Here is an 11,487-nt window from a genome sequence, read left to right on the forward strand (position 1 = left end):
GGAGCTGGGGCATACCCACTGCATCAGAAAGTCACTGCTGTGAGGCTTCATGTCATCATCATTGTGCTTCATCATCATTGTCAGAAATTCAGTGCTCCTGAAGGATGTTTTCTAGGTAACTGAAGTCAACTCTTCAAGTGCTAGGAGTTTTTTCTTGATTTTGGAAACTTAGTCACACCTTCCAAAAATATACTATATACTTCTCCTGCACTCTTATGAAAGGATGTTCTTAAATAACTTTAATCTTCTTTGATAAGCATGATTAACTAACAGGAACATGAATTACTGTGTTCAGTCATCCTAAGACGATGTCCTCAGGTTTTGAGAACTGTGGGATTGATATTCCCCACTCTAAATGATCCCAGAGACTTGCTCTTTGTTTTCTTACATATGTATTTTATAATTATCATTTCCTTTTTCATATTCAGATTGTCAGGTGTTATTTCTGACACTGGTCTGGTTACATTTAATAATAATTCAATCTACCATTTGCTTCTTCAAAGTTACTGTTTTCAGGAGAACAATAAAATAATGTTTATGAAAATCATTTGCAAAGCAAGAATAAGATACCTTAATATTAGGACTGAAGTGCCTCTGAGTGGTATCTATAAACTTAAGGAATATATTTTGTTATATCCACTTTCCTTTTCTTACTTGGCACTCAGTGTTCCATATAAGACCAGTTTCTTGAGAAGAATTTCAGTAAAACTTTCAGTGAACACCATCCTAGGGAAGTGAAGTCCCTGGGTATAAGCTGGTTCTATGGCTCAAGTGCTATTTCTGGCACACAACACTGATCACATTTCCTATACTATACATGTCACAGAACTGTTCTTTACTTCAGAAAACTGTAATGGTTATCTATTTGTGATTATCTGACTGATGTTTTCATCTTCTAAAAGACTGTAAATCCCAGGAAGGTGGGGGCCAGGACTGGTGTTGTTCACCATTACATCCCTAGCAACTGATATAGTAGGTACCGGATAATTCTGTGATGAATGACAGCAGGAACATGTGGCAAGTCCAGAGCCCACATTTCTGGTTGTGTTGGTGCTGTCTTGTGTGACCTTGGATAGAGCATTACACATCCTTTGGGTCTCAGATACCACATCTGGGAGAAGGTCTTTAACTGGATGGTCATAAAGGGTTCATCCACTCTAGACTTCTATTTGAATACAAGAAAGAAGATATCAAGATTAGAGGATGGTCCAGTACAGAGCTGGAGGAGAGGCAGTGGCAGGGGTGGTCAGCTGAGCATCCCCATGGCACAGCAGGAATGACTCCTAGGAGAAATGTTATCTTTCTACAGCTGTCCAGACTTTAGAAAACTGTGAAGAAAATAAGTTTCTCATTGAAACTCTCCTCTTCCTTTCTGTATCCCTTTGTTGAAACCCCACACCTACTACCATCATCATCACCACGCCACCACCTCCAACAAATCAGCATCATCATGCCTCCCATTCTGTCTTGCTTCTAATAAAATGGAACAAACTCATGCATGGATAAGCACAATTTAGGGACTTTCTCTCACTGTACTCTCCTGCTATCAGGGTTTGCATTTTCCAATGTAGCTTGTTTTAGGGAATGTTTAACTCATAAATTATTTGGTAAAGACTGAACTTAAGGCAAGGGGGAGTACTTTTTTTTTTCTTTTTAGTGGTCAAAGAGAGACTTTCATAAGGCTCCCCAAATCCCACCCAGAGGCTCAATTGCTTTGCCAGCCCCGGCTCAGTGCCTGACTCCTAGGAGTGTCAGGTAAATCCAAGTGGGCAAACCTGTTTCTACATACCACTTGTCATCAAAATCATCATTTGGGTACTCTACCTCCCAGGGTTGGAGCTAGTAGGAAAGTGAGGCATTTATCTTGGGAGCAAAACTTAAGGGAGCCCCTAAATCTCAGTAATATTTTAATGTAACACTTAAAAATCAAAATTAAGGAAAAAATCCATGATGAACAAAATATCAAAATCTTAACATGTTAACACCAGATATGTCGTTTTTCTGTTTTTGTCTCAGGCTCCAATATGGCTTGGCTTGGTACTTCTTTGACTCTTACCTCCTTCAATTCTGATGATATGCAACTGTGAATGCACATAACGGAATGTGCAAAGGAGGCACATTGGTGCTGGCTGCATCACTGTGCACGGGGTGGGGGTGAGGGTGACTGTCAGCTAAATACCCAGAGTTCAGGCCAGTGTCTTAGCTGTCCGTGAACTGAAGGGAGCCCCTGACACACTCTCACCTGATGCTTCCCCTCAGGATGAGCTGTCGAGGGGCAATTTCCAAAGGCTAAGAAAAAGGCTCTTGCTGGAGCACAGTAGCACTGCTCTCTGTTGAAACCATTACTGTCGTGCACACGGAAATGTCAGAGTCATGTACAAGCTTTTCACATTTCTCCACGTACCCTTTCTACCCTACATACTGAAGACCGGATTCCCGCCATGAAATAGTGAAGTCCTTCATTTCCTGTTCCACCAAACATCCCTGTCATATTAAAATCCAAAGACAAACTTTATTTATGTATTTCTCATTTTCTGTAACTCTAGGAGCAAATGCAGGGACAAGGAACAAAGGGAGCGATTTCTCTTTGCTGAGCACTTACAGAATATAATAAATGGTGACAAGGGAGGATCTTTATTCTGAAAAATGTCTAGCAATTTTTGAGATCCCTCCCTACTAGCTCTCAAGGGATGGTATGAGTGAGGGAGGAGGCATCTCAGTAGTGCCTTTTGTCTATCAGGGCTCCAGTTTTCTGAAAATACAACTGGGGGAGCGTGCCAAAGGAAAAATGATCCTTAAGTGAATGGGAGGATATTTTTGGAATGGAAATTAATCCTTTTTGAAAATGAACGATGGGAGACCCTTCTGAACGGAGTACCAATACTGCATAACAGGTGTGGTTAGCCCAGGCATGACACACCTGATGACGTTGGGGAAAGCAGGCAAGACTAACCTCAGGTGATATTCCTCTGCTCTTCATGCCTCAGTATCCATGTTCCACCTACAGTCCCAATATCTGTCCTGGGTCATCTCCACTTGCCTCTGGTAAAATATTGAGAACTAAATTTAGCATTATCTCACACAATTATTTTTCCATTTTACTAGAAGAGCACAGAATGGAAAAATACGTAACCTGAGTTAATCACATAAATGTTTAATTATCACAGTTCTTAAGGGGTCCCATATAAAAATGCTTCATACTATATAATGTGTGTTGGGGGGGGTATTTTCCCCTTATCCTCCTAGATTCTTGTGGCTCTTCTATTAGTTAAACTGACATAAGACAGATTAACTAGAGAAAAACATTTAATTTCACATGTATAAGAGCACCATAAAAATATGAGATTTAAGGCAAGTCTGGGAGGCTCATATACCAAACTGAGCTAAGGAATGGAATAGGGACCTAGGGCTTCAAAGGAGAGGAGGGTAATTTATAGGGCTTTAAGAAGATCAGACAGGTACTTAGAGTTTGGTAATCAGATACTTGTCTAATTTGAACAAACAAGCCTTGCCAACTTCCCCACAGCTTACCACACCTAGCTTGTACTCTTTTGTAGTTATCTCTGGTGATAGGTTCCTTCCTAGATCAGGCCCTCTATCTAAATTATTTTAGGCAGTTAAGGGAGAGGTTAAAAGCTCTTCTTGAATCTTCTGAGCCTTGATTGTCTTTAGCTCAAAATAACCCACAGGCCAAAATGGCACATTTTGTTGAGGCTCATTCTGAATCCCTTCAACAAGAAGGGAAGAAAATCAGATGAATAATAAAATATGCAAAATAATAAATTTATTTTCTCTTTAGACTGATAGTCAATTCTGTGATGGAGATTTTGGAAAATGATCCGGTTTAGCTAAAGACTGCAGTGCTGATAACCTCTCCAGTTTAGGACATTGTTCCTATTTCTTTCTTTGTTTTTTTTAATTTTTAATGTTTATTTATTTTTGAGAGAGAGAGCGAGCGAGCACAAGTGAGGGAGAGGTAGAGAGAGGGAGACACACATCCAAAGCAGGCTTCGGGCACTGAGCCTGAGGAGGGTTTGAACACATGAACCTGAGCCAAAGTCGGACACTTAACCGACTCAGCCACCCTGGGGCCCCCAGGGCCCTGTTCCTTAAAAGACACCGTAATAAAGGACTAGCTACAAGGGAGGTAGGATCCACTAGCCCAGTGAGGGAGGCAATGCTAACATGTCCTCAATGCTTTTAGCGTCAATCCTCTGTAAACGGCCATCTGGCTCGTGCCTCACCAGGTCTAGAGCAGAGCCTAGATCCAAAAGGTCACACCTACCTCCTCACAGCCGGTTCAGAGCCAGGCAAAACCAGGAGTTACTATCCTGGGGAGCGCGAGGGCCCTACAATCAGCTAGCCAATGGCCATGGAACCGTATCAGGCCAGCGGGAGTGTGGGGAAGCTGAAGGGCGAGCTGGTCTCAGGATGGCGGGTATTTGCGGCCCCACTTTCGGACTTGGGGGCCCCTTGGGGGAGCTAAGGAGGACACAGGGGTGCCTGGAGGCATGCTCTTTATGCTGGAGCCATCAGGGATGCCATTTATCTGCAACATGTACTCACTGACCGCCTCGGGCGAGCTGCCCCACGTCTGGAGGAGAAAGCAGAACCAGGTGTACAGCGACGTACAGCTCGACCGGCTACGGTCAGCGAGGCCCGGGCCTGCCGCAGTGGACCTGACGCCAGCTTCTGGCTTCAGGCAGGAGCTGCCAGGACCTTCTCCTCTCCCCCCTCTCCCCCACGTGCTAGCTTGCCTGCGGAAATCCACTTCCTGCGTTGGCGATAGATGTCTTTGAAGCCTCGCCCCCAACGAGGAAACCCCACCCCTAGTCGTGGCCCCCATGCTCCCGACGCCCAAGTGAATCTGGACTTAAAGTTCCGGCCCCAGTGGGCGCAGGGACGCTGCTCCCGCGCCTGCGCACTGGTGTCCAGGCCACGCCCAGAGACGCGTGTAGGCGACTGCTGCTTTCCTCCGGGAACCTGTCCTGGATCCAGCTTCTTGGCCCTACAGGACTGCATGCCATCATAGTCAGGTTTCACCCACAGCTTCTTGGGAAAAGGAGGCGTCCGAATTCTAGAAAGAAATTAATGGTCAATAGGACGTTGTTGGATGTTTGCATTTGAGGTTTAAGTGTTTCCTGTGGGGACGGGCTCTGGAAAATAATTGTGAAAGCAAATGAATTTATGACTAAAAATCGGTGCGGAGTTCTAAGGCGCAGAGTGAGCAGTGTCGACATAACCGGCCTGATGCATCCTCATAGCAACCAAGGAGCCTGCGCAGCTGTGGGCCGGCCTCTCTTCCAAGGTGCCCTCAGGTAAACTCAAGACCACTGCGCTGAGCTACTTCTGGTTTCTCCCACCGTCCGGCACAGAAATACTGAGTAACTTGCAGACAGCAGCTAGGCTGCTCCCTGCATGGGACAAGGCCAGGAATCAAGCTTGTGATTGGTAGGGTGTGCTGCCCCCAGAAGGAGACAGAAGTTTCCAGAGCATTGGCCCTGGCTGAGCTCACCTGCTTTGTTTTGAATCCATCCATTCCGATGCAGCAGCAAGCCCGGCTGTGCTAGGCGCTGGGGATGAGGTGAGGAAGGCAGACACGGCCTCATTTCAGGGAGTTGGAGCCCAGGGAGAGAGCAAATCTAGATATTGACCACAATAGCATTGTGAATGCTTAGAAGGAGAAGTAGAGCATTGCTGTTTGGCAATTGTGGTATTTCAGGTTGGGGCTTAAATCCTTATTTAAACCAGTGTTTACAACTATTACCCTAGGTTTCTGCAGAAGCTTACTAATGGTTTATATTGCTAGGGGAAGCTGGACTTGTGGGAAGCACGTAATTCTTAGATTTTGTTGTTGGCTCTCCAGTTCTCCAAGAATTGAGTATTTCTGTTATTTCCATTTAATATATTTAACTTCTGGTGTGTTGGTACAAAGCATCATAATATTCTAGAGGAATCATACAATGTGAAAGCATGAGACTAGAGGTTGATAAAACTTGACCTTCTCTGAATTTTAATGTTTCCTGGCTGAGAACAATAACTGAACAATAACTGAAATGAGAACAATAACTGAAAACAGTAAAGTATTATCCAAATGTTCTCGGTTGTTAATTATAGAACAGATGTATTAGGCCAACAATTTTTTAAGGTATTTTTAAACCAGTTATTTGAAGTAGTTGGTTTCTTATAGGAAATGCAACTAAGTTTTTCGTATATAAATCTTTGAACTGAAAGGAACTCAGTATTTGCTATGAATGGTCTTTTTGGGCAAAGTGTGTAGATTTCCTATCATAAGAGATTACAAATTAAATTATAAATGTGCTGGAAGAATGTTTTCTTGGAATAAGTAGATCTAGTACAATGGACAAGAATTTGGCAGGAATCATCAGTTTTATTGCTGGTACAACTATTTGAAGTGACCACGGTTCTTTACAAACTAGGCTTTTTATTGGAGTAGTAGTTGAATAGCGCTAAACTGTGTTATTAGGTGTAAGGGCAGAGGGAAAGGAGAAGATATTGTTTGCCTGGGTCTGCCTTGAACTTAACCTGAAAACCCCCAAACATAATAACTCTTCAGGCTATGGCAGCATTTGATCTTTATCCTAGTGGTGAACCACCCCTAAAAGTCTCTCATTATCTTAGAGGTGGTTCCCAATTCTGACAAAGTCTCAGAGTTAGTATTGATTGTTAAAATACTATGCCTTTTTTTGGAAGTGGGAGGAAACAATTGTCTCCCGTACTGTGTTGTTTTCTGTTTTCCTCTGTGGTCCTCTCCTGTACTTCTGGAAGGTTGTAGAAATTTGTTTATAGGACTGACTTATAAATAGAATCCTATTTTTCCACTATTTTACTTCATAATTCGGAGATGTGTCCTCACAGGAAAAAAAACCTTGGGCTTTAAAATTGCTTATGAGAAATGACAATCACTTCAAATAACATCTACTTTTTTGCAGTCTGTGACTTCAGTTATCCTTTATAATGCTTGAAAGGAAGACAGCCAGTTTTCAGGCAGTTGCCAGGGGCTGGGAGAAAGGAATGGAAAGTTAGTGTTTGATTGGTAGAGTTTCAGTTTGGAAAATGAAAAGAGTTATGGAGCTGGATAGTGGTGATGATTGTACAACATTATAAATGTATATAAACCACTAACTGTATACTGAAAAATGGTTAAGATGGTAAATATTATGTATATTTTATCATAATAAAAATTAGAGAAAAGAAATGGATAATTACCAGTGTTAGGTATTAAAGATGAGTGTTATCATGGATCTTAGCCTCTCTCTTTTAAAAAAAATGTTTATTTATTTATTTTGAGAGAGAGAGAGAGCACAGGCAAGCAGGGAAGGTACAGAGAGAGAGGGAGAGAGAGAGAGAATCCCAAGAAGGCTGTGTGCTGCTGGTACCACAGAGCCTGATGCAGGGACTCAAACCCATGAACTGTGTGATCATGACCTGAGCCAAAAACCAAGAGTCAGACTCTTAACTAACTGAGCCACCCAAGTGCCCTACACTGATCTTAGTCTTTGGTATTAAAAAAAATTTTTTTAAAAAGGATTAAGACTTGGATACAAAAACAAAGAACAACAAAAAAAGATTCTTCTAGACTCTGTTCTCAGTCTTCATCTAAATGACAGGCCTTAGACCCCCTTTCCTATCCCTGACCACCTCTCCTTCCAAGCTTAGTGCATAGTTCCCTAAGCTCTCACTGCACAATCTCAAACAGGTACATTTAATGCTAACAGTTTGTGTAAGGAATCTATACATCACTCTTTTCTGTAAAACACAGGTATTAAGTTATTAGCATTCTCCAACTGCTGAGTGCTGTGTAAGGCACTCTGGAGAGTGAGAAAGAAAAAGAGATAAACAACTCCTACCTTTAAGGTACTTAGAATATAAGAAAGGAGAGAAAGGTGTTAGGCAATTTCTATCATGTATTCAGAGCTATAATAAAAATGCTGTTAACCTTGCTGCTCAGAGTGTGCTCTTTAAATCAGCAGCATCGGCATCATTGGGGTGTTTGTTCCCAGCTCAGATCTACTGAATTAGAATCTGTATTTTAACATAATGATATGACTCATAATGTGTATGAGTCACCTGGGGATGCCAATGCTGCCAGTGCATAGATCACACTTTGAGACATGAATTTATAGAGTACAAAGGAAAGGATAATTCTGCCAAGCTGAGTGAAGAGTGAGGGTGTCATTGCAAGTATCACAGAAGGGGTACCATATGCATTGGGCAAAGAAGGACGGAGAAGGCTTTGCTGAGCAGATGAAGGAAGAGAGATAATTAATGGGAAGCCTAGGCAAAGGAGATAATATACATAACGACTTAGGGCCATGAACAATATATGTGGGGAATAGTAAGTAATAGTAGTAGTCGTGGAAAAATGGATGAAGAGAAGTTGAAAATCTAGGCTGGGACCATATTGTGAAAAATCTTTTATGCTCTGTCAAACACTATAGTCAATAGGAATTTCAGAAGATCTTTGAGTAGAGGAGCAACAAGATCATATTTTCTCATTTAAGTGAAGAGGGTAGACTGAATGGGAGAGAGCCAGACCACAACAAGAAGCCAGGAGGAAGTTATTGCAACAGTCGAGGCATGAAGTTAAGGAGAGCTGGAACTAAGGCAATAGTTATGGGAATGTATGGTTTTTTTTTTTTTAAACTGCTAAGTTTGTGCTAATTTGTTATGCAGCAATAGATAAACACAGATTTTAGTACCTAGAAGTGGGATTGTGCTGTAACAAATATATAGGAATGTGAGAGTAGTTGTGGAATCAGAGATTAGGCAATGGCAGGAAGAGTTTTGAAAAGCACGCATGAGAAAGTTCAAATTCCATTTGCAGACTGTAGTAGAAATCTGGACTTTAAGGACACTACTGGTGAGGATTCAGAAGGAAGAGAGGAACACGTTATTGGACACTGGGGAAGGGGAGGTCTTACTATATAATGACAGAGCCTTAGCATAATTACCTCCTGCAGTTATGTTAAAAGGAGAAATTGTAAGTGATGAACTTGGATGTATAGCTAAGAAGATTTGCAAGCAAAGTGTTGAAAGTGCCACCTGTTTTTTTTCTTCTTTATACTAGAATTTGAGAGACAAGAGATAAATTGAGGAAAGAATTCTTAAGGCACTCGAGCAAAAAGGAACCCAGATCCACTAATTTTGTAAAAAGCTTAGTGTTTCCAGATAACAGGAGATGCTAGATTTAAGAGATTCATTCTTAGAAAAACATGCTCTAGAGAAAAGGCTGAGGTCATTACAGCATTTTGCTAAAACCTAAGGAAGATCAAAAGGTCAGAGTATTCAGTTATACTAAGTGTTCTTTTGAGATATTCAGAGTCTGCCTCATAGATCCTTTCACTCAAATCAGAGGGTCTCCAGGAGACTTAAGAACATCTTCCCCTAACTATTTCAGTGGGAGCCAAGGATAGAGAAAGGATTTTCTTGAAAAGATCTGTGAGTGTACCTTTTGTCTATGGAGCAAATCCTTATGAAACCATGGAAGACCTGTAAGGTTCTTGGGGAAAAAAAAAGTTTTAGCAGAAATACTGCCAGTTTGGACTAAAAGGTACAAGAAAAGTACAATATTAAATGAGGCTGTTGGACCCACAAATTCTACTCATTAGAAGCTGGCTTATAAAATAACAGAGCTGCAAAATGTGTTATTTTGCACGGAAAAGAAAGGATGATTCAGAGAGCAGAGCTGAGAGCCAGGGAAGATTGTTCTCAGGCCTTGAAACCTAATCAAGAGACATTTGCCCAGTAGATTTTTAGAATTACCATGTACCAATTACTCCTTTTTACCTTACATTTTCAGCCCCTTTTGAACCAGAAATTCTATAGCTGTTACCCTATGTCTGTCCCATCATTGTATGTTGGGTACGTAAGGGACTGTCTCTTTAGTTTTACATATCCATAGATGGAAAGTAATTGCCCCAGGAGTTGTACTTGGTGGATTACATCCAGGAACCTCATCTACATCTAGAATTGACTTGGATGAAATTTTGGGCATTGAACTGATGGAATGACATTTTTGCAAACATGGAAAGACAGTGAGTGTAATTTTCCTGTGAGCAGGGCATGAATCGCTGGGAGTCAAAGGGTGGATTCTGCTAGGTGGAATTCTGATATAGTTCCCAAGATTCCTACTCTCTAGCTACACCACTAGACTGTCCCTTCCACTCAACTAGGGAAGGACCTATCACTTCTATGATTAGATTACCTTAGATGACAAAGTAGAAGGATTTTGCATATGTATATAAAATCTATATCCATTGATTTTGTGTTACTCAGAAGCGAGACTATCATGGGTGGGTTTGACTTAATTAGGTGAAGATGCTTAAAAGAAAAACTGGGTCTTTTCTGAAGAGAGATATTCCCCTGCTGGCCTTGAAGAAGCAAGCCTCCATGAGTTCTGTGGATTTGGGGAAATATATTCTAACAACCAACATGAGCTTAGAAGAGAACAGTGAGCCTCAAATGAGACTGCAGATCGGATCAATACCTTGAATGCAGCCTTGCGAGACCCTGAGCAGAGGGTCCAGCTAATTATAATTTACATATATAAGTATAAATAATTTAACTATATATATATTTGTATATTACAAATAACATTTCCCGCAGCTTCAGTTTTTCTGTTTCTCTGGAGAACCCCAACTGATACACCTGTTGTCATGCATATCTGTACTTTTCTACTTTATATTCACTAGTGTTTTGGCCATTGGCCATGGCTTACTACAGACAACCCCCATTTTATTCTATTTTTTTAATTAAAAATATATTCATCTCTTAAATCAAGTAAAAAATAAAATTGGTATTATAATTCATTGTTAAAATTATTCTAGCTTTTATTACTATGCATGTGTATACCTTTATTGAGATCTTTATTTCTTCATACGGTGTCGAGTTACTATCTAGTGTCCTTTTTTTTCCCCTTGCAGAACACCCTTCAGCATTTCTTACAAGGCAGGGCTAGTGGTAAGGAGCTCCCTCAGTTTTTGTTTATCTGAGTATGTCTTAATTTCTCTCTCACTTTTTTTTAAATATTTTTATTTATTTCTAGGAGAGAGCGAGAGAGAGAGACAGCGTGAGCAGGGGAGGGTCAGAGAGAGAGGGAGACACAGACTCAGAAAAAGGCTCCAGGCTCTGAGCTGGCAGTCAGCACAGAGCCCGACGCGGGGCTCGAACCCACAAACTGCGAGATCATGACCTAAGCGAAAGTCGGACGCTTAACCGACTAAGCCACCCAGGCACCCCTCTCTCACTTTTGAAGGACAGTTTTGCCAGATACCAGACTCTTTGTTGACATTTTTTTAAAGTGATTTTTATGTATTGTCCCATTGTCTTCAGCCTCCAAAATTTGCTGTCTCTTTCTTTTTTTATTTGAGTATCGTTGACACACAATGTTACATTAGTCACAGTTGTACAACATAGTGTTGGACAAGTTTATACCTTATGCTATGTTTACAAGTGTAGTCACCA

At 41.3% G+C, this 11,487-nt stretch overlaps 1 long non-coding RNA gene across 1 annotated transcript in view; it reads right to left on the reverse strand.

Annotated features, from left to right (window-relative positions):
• The window catches only part of LOC120244987, a 63,363-nt gene extending 58,682 nt beyond the window's left edge, over nt 1-4,681 (reverse strand). The window contains exons 1-2 of the long non-coding RNA XR_005531676.1: nt 4,571-4,681; nt 2,954-3,042 (exon numbers count right to left, since the gene is read on the reverse strand). This is a non-coding gene — a long non-coding RNA (uncharacterized LOC120244987). The remainder of the gene's footprint in view (nt 1-2,953; nt 3,043-4,570) is intronic.
• Between the last annotated feature and the right edge of the window lie 6,806 nt (nt 4,682-11,487).

The sequence above is a fragment of the Hyaena hyaena genome, unplaced genomic scaffold (genome assembly GCF_003009895.1).
Source record: "Hyaena hyaena isolate Hyena2069 unplaced genomic scaffold, ASM300989v1 scaffold_401, whole genome shotgun sequence".
Classification (NCBI taxonomy): Eukaryota; Metazoa; Chordata; class Mammalia; order Carnivora; family Hyaenidae; genus Hyaena; species Hyaena hyaena.